The sequence below is a fragment of the Bufo gargarizans genome, chromosome 3, assembly GCF_014858855.1.
Source record: "Bufo gargarizans isolate SCDJY-AF-19 chromosome 3, ASM1485885v1, whole genome shotgun sequence".
In the NCBI taxonomy this organism is placed as follows: Eukaryota; Metazoa; Chordata; class Amphibia; order Anura; family Bufonidae; genus Bufo; species Bufo gargarizans.
The window spans coordinates 354,889,954-354,900,647 of record NC_058082.1 but is presented as its reverse complement, the minus strand read 5'-3'; the positions used below and the strand labels follow the sequence as shown (position 1 = coordinate 354,900,647).

At 43.7% G+C, this 10,694-nt stretch overlaps 1 protein-coding gene across 1 annotated transcript in view; it reads left to right on the top strand.

Annotated features, from left to right (window-relative positions):
* The first annotated feature begins 2,226 nt into the window (after nt 1-2,226).
* The window catches only part of LOC122933065 (heterogeneous nuclear ribonucleoprotein R), a 49,755-nt gene continuing 41,287 nt past the window's right edge, over nt 2,227-10,694 (top strand). Inside the window, exon 1 of the mRNA XM_044287814.1 lies at nt 2,227-2,351. The gene's annotated coding sequence lies outside the window, so the exon portion shown is untranslated. The remainder of the gene's footprint in view (nt 2,352-10,694) is intronic.

Below are 10,694 nucleotides of genomic sequence, written 5' to 3'. Positions count from 1 at the left end.
CAAAAGTTCCTGTGATGACATCATCACAGGTCCTGAACTGTCTAAAAGTAAAAAAAACTGCCCTGACAAATGGTGTAGTTCCAAAGTTAGGACAGTGCAGGACCTGTAATGACATCATGAATGGTCCTTCACTTCCTGATGTATACAGGTGAAATTCGAAAAATTAGAATATCGTGCAAAGTTCATTTATTGCAAATAAAAAGGTGAACCTAACATATTTGATAGACTCATTACATGCAAAGCGAGATACTTCAAGCCTTTATTTGGTATAATTTGGATGATTATGGCTTATAGCTTATGAAGCCCCAAAGTCACAATCTCAGGTCCCCTTTGCTCAGGGGGTATGGAATAATTAGCTGACTAGAGTGTGACACTTTGAGCCTAGAATATTGAACCTTTTCACAATATTCTAATTTTAAGCTGCATTAATGCAATTCCTTTTAATTTGTATTACTGAAATAAATGGACTTTTGCACGATATTCTAATTTTTCGAGTTTCACCTGTATAGAACTCCAGAAACTCTGCCTTTAGCTCGTCTCCCTGCTTCTGTCCTGCAATTCCCTATGAGACATATTGGTACAATGCTGCTGAAAGTGGGGGAGGGAACTGTTTTGTAACATCAGTCACAGGCAGGGCACTGTGCGCGTTCCGCTATCGCCATTCAGCGAACGGGTCAGACTGGACAGAGTGAGTGGAAGAGGGGGAGGACTAAATAGAGATTTGGACTAGCATCATAATGGAGGATGGTTACGGGGGGGTTGAAGTGATGTCTGCACAGCAGGCCCATGGAAATTTTACTAGTACTAAGAGTAGATTCCATTGAGGCCCCCAAGGTAATAATTGTGTTTATTAACTTCATAATCACTAAGGGTTCACATCACGTTTTATGCCTTCGTTTGACATATGTTTGAAAAAAAAAAAAAAAGGATACAAAAACGCAGCACAACACATTCTTGTATCCTGCACAGGATACATATCAGACTGAGGCATCTGTTTAACATATATATTTTTTGTATATGTTAAACGGATGGGGAAAAACGTGATGTGAACCCACCCTAACATATACAAAAAAAGTATACGTTAAACGGCTGCCTCAGACTGATTACATACAGTGGCATCTGCTCCCCAGAGCGCCATTGTAAAATATATATATGTATACACACACACTTTTTTTTACAGGACTGTGCAGGATCCAAGAACGTGGGGTGCAGCATTTTTGTATCCCTTTTTTTTGTAACATATACGTCAAACAAAGGCATAAAACGTTATGTGAACCCACCCTAAGCGCCATACATGTACGACACTTGGTGCTGGGCTTTAATCAAGAGCGTCGCCAGATTAAAGCTCCTGCAACCTATCAGGAGCAGGTCAGTGACATCTGGGACCCTGAGGAGCGATTTTTTTTTACCAATAAACAAAGCGTTATGTGGTGAACAGAGATATCGGCTATGCAGCTTCCTCTAGTGGATCTGGGGATCGAGTGATATCTGCGAGCTGCTGGGTTTAGCATACCCTGTTTAGCTGTGTAAATAGGGGCCTGCAGACAGGTGAGAAGGTCAATACTTGGCTTGCTCCAGGTGCTGGCAACCCCACACTATGCAGTTTTCAGATGTGGTTTTGTGTGTCTATCACCCACACCACAACTACCCAATATACCCTGACTAGTGTCGATCGAACTTGTGTTTTAAGTTCTGCGTCCAAAGTTCGGGTTCTGGTTATCGGAGAATCCCGTTGTGGATTCCGCTATCACGGATCATAACGGAATTTGGAATCCATAATGGGATTCTTCGCTCCACACTAACCCTGACTGGAATTAGAAGGACCGCACCGTATCAGCAAGAACATGTGCCCATCTCTAATGCTCATTTTATATGCTGGTTTTAGGTGTTTTAAAGATACCAAAGTCATTTGTATCCATTCTTGGATTCTGCTAGCGGCAATGGCGTTGTGGGCCCCTGGCTACTCATAGCACCCACATCTGAGGAGGCTCCACACAGCAATGATCACAGGAGGACACATTGTCCGCGCTCTTCTCTCCGCTTCTGTGGTGCACGAGTGATTGGACACAGCGTACCCCACCACGGCCAATGCCGCCGCTCGGAACATTCGGGCATTCCAGCCAGGTTTATCCCGAGCTGCGGTTGGTTCGCGCCACTCGTCCCCCTTCCCGCTCCCCTATCCCTTGCTTAGCCTAATTGGAAGGCCCCTGGCATTCACTCCTGACAGCCCCGTGCGCGGCGCCTGTGATTGGCTGAGCGGTACGGGAGAAGGAGGCGTGGTCTGTTGGGGAAGACGCGCCATTTTACCAGCATAGTGCAGTGGCTGCTTGTTGCAGCCTTTGTGGACTCGGGTGAGTGAGATGCTCAGACCCCCGGTCATTGCATGTGGTGTGTGGGACGTGCCGCCCGGGCTATAGGACGGAGCGGTCAGTGTCTGGCGGCGGTAACCGCGTGTCTGGGATAATCAGTGCCTGCAGCCAGCTGATAAAGAGCTGTTTGGGGAGGATGCAGGACTGTGTCATCCTGAGGTACCACGGCTCTGCTCGTCATCCCTGTGCTGCTCCAGACATGCGCCTGGCCCCGGGAGAGCGGCCCCGAATGGCTGAGGGCTCACGTTACAGTCTGCCTTATTCTGGCATTGTTCTGCCGGGCAGCAGATCTTTTTACAGACGCTTTTATTTTCCCGATATGTTCTGCAGGATTTCTATAGTAAAATGTGCAGCATTGAGCTCCACGTTACACTTCAGACATTGATGCAATTTAGGCTGCTTTCACATTCGCATTTTCAATTCTGCAGTTGAGATCTGTCAGGATCTAAGTAGCGGAAGAAAAAATTCAGTTTTGTCCCCATTCACTGTAAATAGGGACAAAACGAAAAAGTTCCGTTTGGTTCCGTCCCCATCGCGGACAGAAAAACGCTGCAAGCGCCGTTTTTCTGTCGCTATCTGGTGCGGAGCGAGACGCACAATAGAAAACTGATCCGTTCCCCCATTTACTTTCAATGGTGGTCATGACGGATCTGTCTTGGCTATAGAAGACATAGTACATCCGGATCCATTCATGGCGGATGCATGTGGTTGTATTATTGTAATGGAAGCGTTTTTGCAGATGCTAATGTGAAAGTAGCCTAACATAAAATAGTTGAGTTAGATCTTATGCACACGGCTGTTGTTTTGGTCCGCATCCGAGCCGCATTTTAGGCGGCTCGTGTGCTGGCCCATTAACTTCAAAGGGGACGCAAAAGATCTGTGTGCTGTCTGCATCCATTGCTCCATTCCGTGGTCAGCAAAAAAAATATAACGTGTCCAATTCTTGCGGACAAGACTAGGCAGTTATATTAATGGCTGGCTGTGCCGTTCCGCAAATTGCGGAACACACAGACGCCATCAGTGTTTTGCGGCTCTGCGGTTTGCGGACTGAAAAACACACACAGGTCATGTGCATGAGGCCTAACTCTAAACATATAATGTCTTATACCCAACACAGTTGTGTCCAGAGCTGAATTCTCAATTCTGCTGACAAGCTTGCCATGCGATCCCTTAGAAATACGTGACATGCGTTATTGTGATGTGTTTTCCCAGAGACGCGTGCTGTCATTGCACAATATATAACCTGTGGAGCCCTGCCTTTAAAGGGGTTGTCTTCAGCAAATGGCATTTATCACGTAGAGAAAGTTAATACAAGCCACTTACTAATGTATTGTTACCCATATTGCTTCCTTTGCTGGCTGGATTCATTTTTCCATCACATTATACACTGCTTGTTTCCATGGTTACAACCACCCTGAAATCAATCAGTGGTGGTCATGCTTGCACACTATAGGAAAAAGTGCTGGCCTTTCTGGTGGCCAGGACCGTGGGAGCGCACGTAGGCTAATGTTTTTATTCCTATAGTGTGCAAGCACGACCATCACTGATGGATTGCCGGGTGGACGTAACCATGGAAACTAACAGTGTATAATGTGATGGAAAATACAAGACTTTAGCAAGTGCTTTGTATTAACTCTCTACATGATAAATGCCACAGCCCCTTTAAGATAATTTTTATTTCATTAGAGCCCCTAGGCACAGACTTGATCTGATGTTTTTTGTTCACTCAAAAAGCTGTATAGAAAGTGCTAGCTGTTTCTATGTTTCATAGAATCAGCAGTTTGCTGGATCACTCCGATATGAAAGAGGTGGTCTGACATATTAAAATCTCCCCAAAGCCCCTGAACGTTATGGGGACCTTTTTTGCAGATGCCCCAACATGGCCAGACCAGCAGTGGGAACCATACTTGCTTCATCCCACTGCTGTGATCCTGGTAAGGGGTTCCAGAAAACCACTACCTGGCTGGATGGGAACTGTCTTCTGTTATATATATTATTATTTTTTTTTTGCCTCATGCACCCAACCATATGTATAAATAAATATATATATCTCAGGTCCATAAATATTGGGACATCAACACAATTCTAAAATTTTTGGCACTATACACCACCACAATGGATTTGAAATAAAACAAACAGGTTGTGCTTTACCTGCAGACCGTCAACTTTAATTTGAGGGTATTTACATCCAAATCAGGTAAACGGTGTAGGAATTAGAACAGTTTGCATATGTGCCTCCCACTTGTTAAGGAACCAAAAGTAATAGGACAATTGGCTTCAGCTGTTCCATGGCCAGGTGTGTGTTATTCCCTCATTATCCCAATTACAGTGAGCAGATAAAAGGTCCAGAGTTCAAGTCAGGTGTGCTATTTGTATTTGGAATCTGTTGCTGTCAACTCTCAAGATGAGATCCAAAGAGCTGTCACTATCAGTGTAGCAAGCCATCATTAGGCTGAAAAAACACAACAAACCCATCAGAGAGATGGCAAAAACATTAGGCATGGCCAAAACAACTGTTTGGAACATTCCTATAAAGAAGGAACGCACCGGTGTGCTCAGCAGCCCCGAAAGACCAAGGAAAACAACTGTGGTGGATGACCGAAGAATTCTTTCCCTGGTGAAGAAAACACCCTTTACAACAGTTGGCCAGATCAAGAACACTCTCCAGGAGGTAGGTGTATGTGTGTCAAAGTCAACAATCAAGAGAAGACTTCACCAGAGTGAATACAGAGGGTTCACCACAAGATTGTAAACCATTGGTGAGCCTCAAAAGCAGGAAGGCCAGATTAGAGTTTGCCAAACAACATCTAAAAAAGCCTTCACAGTTCTGGAACAACATCCTGTGGACAGATGAGACCAAGATCAACTTGTACCAGAGTGATGAGAAGAGTATGGAGAAGGAAAGGAACTGCCAATGGAACTGGTTCTCTTGTATTTATTAATGATGTAACTGCTGACAAAAGCAGCAGGATGAATTCTGAAGTGTTTAGAGCAATATTATCTGCTCATATTCAGCCAAATGCTTCAGAACTCATTGGACGGCGCTTCACAGTGCAGATGGACAATGACCCAAAGCATACTGCAAAAGCAACCAAAGAGTTTTTTTAAGGGAAAGAAGTGGAATGTAATGCAATGGCCAAGTCAATCACCTGACCTGAATCCGACCCGATTGACCATGCATTTCACTTTGCTGAAGACAAAACTGAAGGGAAAATGCCCCAAGAACAAGCAGGAACTGAAGACAGTTGCAGTAGAGGCCTAGCAGAGCATCACCAGGGATGAAACCCAGCATCTGGTGATGTCTATGCGTTCCAGACTTCAGGCTGTAATTGACTGCAAAGGATTTGCAACAAAGTATTAAAAAGTGAAAGTTTGATTTATGATTATGTCCCATTACTTTTGGTTCCTTAAAGGGGTTGTCCAGGTTCAGAGCTGAACCTGGACATCCCTCCATTTTCACCCCGGCAGCCCTCCTGACATGAGCATCGGAGCAGTTCATACTCCGATGCTCTCCTTTGCCCTGCGCTAAATCGCGCAGGGCAAAGGCATTTTTCAGAGTTCCGGTGACGTACCGGGGCTCTCTATGGGGCTGACAGGACCCCCGGTGACGTCACCGGCACTGATGGGCGGGATTTGGCTCTGCCCTAGCCAGTAAAACGGCTAGGGCAGAGCTAAAGCCCGCCCCTCAGAGCCGGTGACGTCACCGAACACACTGCTGGGCGGAAGTTACCGCCCGGCAGTGTGTTATTGTAAACACAAGAGCCCGTGCCCTGCGCGATCTAGCGCAGGGCACGGGAGCGCATCGGAGCATGAGATGCTCCGATGCCAGGCTCAGGAGGGCTGCCGGGGTGAAAATAAGGGTGACAACCCCTTTAACAAGTGGGAGGCACATATGCAAACTGTTGTAATTCCTACACCATTCACCTGATTTGGATGTAAATACCCTCAAATTAAAGCTGATAGTCTGTAGCTAAATCTTGTTTGTTTCATTTCAAATCCATTGTGGTGGTGTATGGAGCCAACATTTTTTAGAATTGTGTTGATGTCCCAATATTTATGGACCGGGCTGTGTGTGAGCGATATCTATCTATCTATCTATCTATCTATCTATCTATCTATCAGTGGATATAAAAAGTCTACACACCCCTGTTAAAATATCAGGTTTTCTGTGATGTAAAAAAATGAGACAAAGATAAATCATTTCAGAACTTTTTCCACCTTTTAGGGTACATTCATACGACTGTGTGTAATCCTTTCAGTTTTGCGGTATGCGAATAATGGAACCATGTGTCCACATTTTGCTGACAAATGACTTCAGTTTGTGTTCCTTATGTCTTCCCGTTTTTTACGGTCCACAAAAAATGGAAGGGAAAAAAAAAAGAATTCAATGGGGCTGCGGACAGATCTGTGCGGACAATAGTAGGACAAGCTTCATATTTTTGCGGACTAGAAATGCGAAAACACAGATGGGGACAACATACTGAATGTTGTGAGAAAAAAGTAACAGCTCACGATCCTTATCAAGCTGCACAGGAAAGGGCAATCTCCAGGTCAAATGCAGCAAAGAAAAACATACTGAATGTTGTCATTTTATTCACTCATAGAAATGAATGGATCCGCATCTATTCCGCAAAATGCGGAACGGATGCGGATAAAATTATACGGTCATGTGAATGTACCCTTAATGTGACCTATAAACTGTACAACTCAATTGAAAAACAAATATTTTAGGTGGAGGGAAGAAAACAAAAAAAAAACTAAATTAATGTGGTTGCATAAGTGTGCACACCCTCTTATAACTGGGGATGTAGCTGTGTTCAGAATTAGGGTCCATTCACACGTCCGCAAAATGGGTCCGCATCAGTTCTGCAATTTTGCGGAACGGATGTAGACCCATTCATTTTCAATGGCGCTGGAATGTGCTGTCCGCATCAGCGGATCCGTGCTTCTGTTTCCACAAAAAAATAGAACATGTCCTATTCTTGTCTACAATTGCGGACAAGATTAGGCATTTTCTATTATAGTGCCGGAGATGTGCAGTCCGCAAATTGCGGAATGCATGTTGCCGGTGTCCGTGTTCTGCGGATCCGCAAAACACTTACGGACGTGTGAATGGACCCTTAAGCAATAACATTCAAAATCATGTTAAATAGGAGTCGGCATACACCTGCCATCATTTAAAGTGCCTCTGATTAACCCCAAATAAAGTTCTGCTGCTCTAGTTGGTCTTTCCTGAAATGTTCTTAGTCACATCCCACAGCAAAAGCCATGATCCACAGAGAGCTTCCAAAGCATCAGTGGGATCTCACTGTTAAAAGGTATCAGTCAGGAGAAGGGTACAAAAGAATTTCCAAGGCATTAGATATACCATGGAACACAGTGAAGACAGTCATCATCAAGTGGAGAAGATATGGCACAACAGTGACATTACCAAGAACTGGACGTCCCTCCAAAATTGATGTAAAGACGAGAAGAAAACTGGTCTGGGAGGCTACCAAGAGGCCTACAGCAACATTAAAGGAGCTGCAGGAATATCTGGCAAGTACTGGCTGTGTGGTACATGTGACAACAATCTCCCGTATTCTTCATATGTCTGGGCTATGGGGTAGAGTGGCAAGACGAAAGCCTTTTCTTACGAAGAAAAACATCCAAGCCAGGCTGCATTTTGCAAAAACACATCTGAAGTCTCCCAAAAGCATGAGGGAAAAGGTGTTATGGTCTGATGAAACCAAGGTTGAACTTTTTGGCCATAATTCCAAAAGATATGTTTGGCACAAAAAACAACACTGCACATCACCAAAAGAACATCCATACCCACAGTGAAGCATGGTGGTGGCAGCATCATGCCAAGGGGCTGTTTTTCTTCAGCTGGAACTGGGGCCTTAGGTAAGCTAGAGGGAATTATGAACAGTTCCAAATACCAGTCAATATTGGCACAAAACCTTCAGGCTTCTGCTTGAAAGCTGAACATAAAGAGGAACTTCATCTTTCAGCATGACAACGACCCAAAGCATACATCCAAATAAACAAAAGGAATGGCTTCACTAGAAGAAGATTAAAGTTTTGGAATGGCCCAGCCAGAACCCAGACCTGAATCTGATTGAAAATCTGTGGGGTGATCTGAAGAGGCTGTGCACAGGAGATGCCCTCGCAATCTGACAGATTTGGAGTGTTTTTGCAAAGAAGAGTGGGCAAACCTTGCCAAGTCAGAATGTGCCATGCTGATAGACTCATACCCAAAAAGACTGAGTGCTGTAATAAAATCAAAAGGTGCTTCAACAAAGTATTAGTTTAAGGGTGTGCACACTTATGCAACCATATTTATATTCTTTCTTCCCTCTACCTAAAAGATTTCAGTTTGTTTTTTAATTGAGTGGTACAGTTTATAGGTCACATTAAAGGTGGAAAAAGTTCTGAAAAGATTTTTTTTTATTTTGTTATCCACTGTGTGTATAATATAGATATAAATAACATTACATTATAATTGGATGTACCATTCTATGCACCTGAAAGTAATTTAATAAACTGCTTAAGAAAATGGTCCTCCTGCCCCCATTATGTGGTCTTTGCTTATGATTTACTGATTACCAGGCATTTGTAAGACCCGGACCCTTACATTTAGGTTTATATGTATGTTATTTTTTGGCATATGTCTATTCTGCATGCTCAGATTTACTTTTTTTTTTTCTTCTTCTTTTTATTAAAGAGGACCTTTCACCACTCCTGACATGTCTGTTTTAATAGCTTCATGCATTCCCCATGTAATAATTCTGGAGCCTCTATTCTTATGGCTCTGGGTTGTCATTCCTTTATTATTTCTACTAGAAGTGATGAATGAATTGCTAGCAGTATGTAGTAAGGGTACAGAGGGGAGGTAACAAGTTGGGGGGGGGGGGGTGTATCTGCACAGTCTGAAAATTGCAGCACTGATTGGACAGAGTGAGTCTTTGCAGGTACACGCCCCCAACTGGTTACCACCCCTCTGTACCCTTACTGCAGGCTAATAGCAATTCACTTGCTTCTAGTAGAAATAATAAAGGAATGACACAACATACAGACATAAGAATAGAGGCTCCAGAATTGTTATTACATAGGGAATGCAAGAAGCTATTAAACCAGGCATGTCAGGAGTGGTGAAAAGTCTACATACAGAAATGGCTTGTGTAAAAAGAAAAAAAACACCTTGTGTGTAAAATGCGGTATATGTTTTTTCTTTATATGGCAGCCTATAGGTAAGCAATGCAGCAGAAATATATAAAGTTGACATTTGTTGCCCCTTTAGTTGTTGCAGGTCTTTACATGGTTTCGTAGTATAAAGTGCACCAGTCCACATGGACCATGGCATCACACGATGAACAAGGGAGGGTAATCAACCAAACACCAAAGAAAAAACCCTATATGTGACAAAAGAAATGACCATAAAAACAGATCTCTCAGCGATATTGTAAAATTAAATCATGTTTTCTTTTTCTGGAAAACGCTTCCTAAGGGTACTTTCACACTTACGGCAGAGGATTCCGGCAGGCAGTTCTGTCGCAGATCCGGCAATCCGGGCACAAACTGATGCATTTGTCAGATGGATCTGTCTGACAACTGCATTTAAATACCGGATCCGTCACTCCGTTGTCATCCGGAAAAACGCATCCGGTATTTTTAATTTATTTATTTTGGCATTTTTAAAGGTCTGTGCATGCGCAGACCGGAAATCCGGGTCCGTTTTGCCGGAACTCTTCGGGCCGGATCCGGCATTAATGCATTCCAGCCAGTGTTCAGGATTTTTGGTCGGAGAGAAAACTACAGCATGCTGCAGTATTTTCTCAAGCCAAAAACCGTACAGTGACTGAACTGAAGACATCCTGATGCATCCTGAACGGATTACTCTCCATTCAGAATACATGGGGATAGAACTGATCAGTTCTTTTCTGGTATTGAGCTCCTAGGCCGGAAAAGAATAAAGCTAGTGTGAAAGTGCCCTAATTCAAGCATCCAATACGCCTCACGGCTGAGGAGTTTTCGCTTGTGATCTCCACCCCTAATGGAAAGGGTAAGGATACTTTCACACCAGCGTTATTCTTATCCAGCATAGAGCTCCGTCCTAGGGGCTCTATACCGGAAGAGAACTGATCAGTTTTATCCTAATGCATTCTGAATGGAGAGAAATCCGTTCAGGATGTCTTGAGTTCAGTCTTTTTGATTTTTTTTTTTTTTAGGATGGAGATAATACCGCAGCATGCTACGGTATTTTTTCCGTCCAAAATTCCGGAACAAATCCGGAATCTTTTCCCATTCAAATGTATCAATGCCGGATCCGGCCTTGAGTGTTCC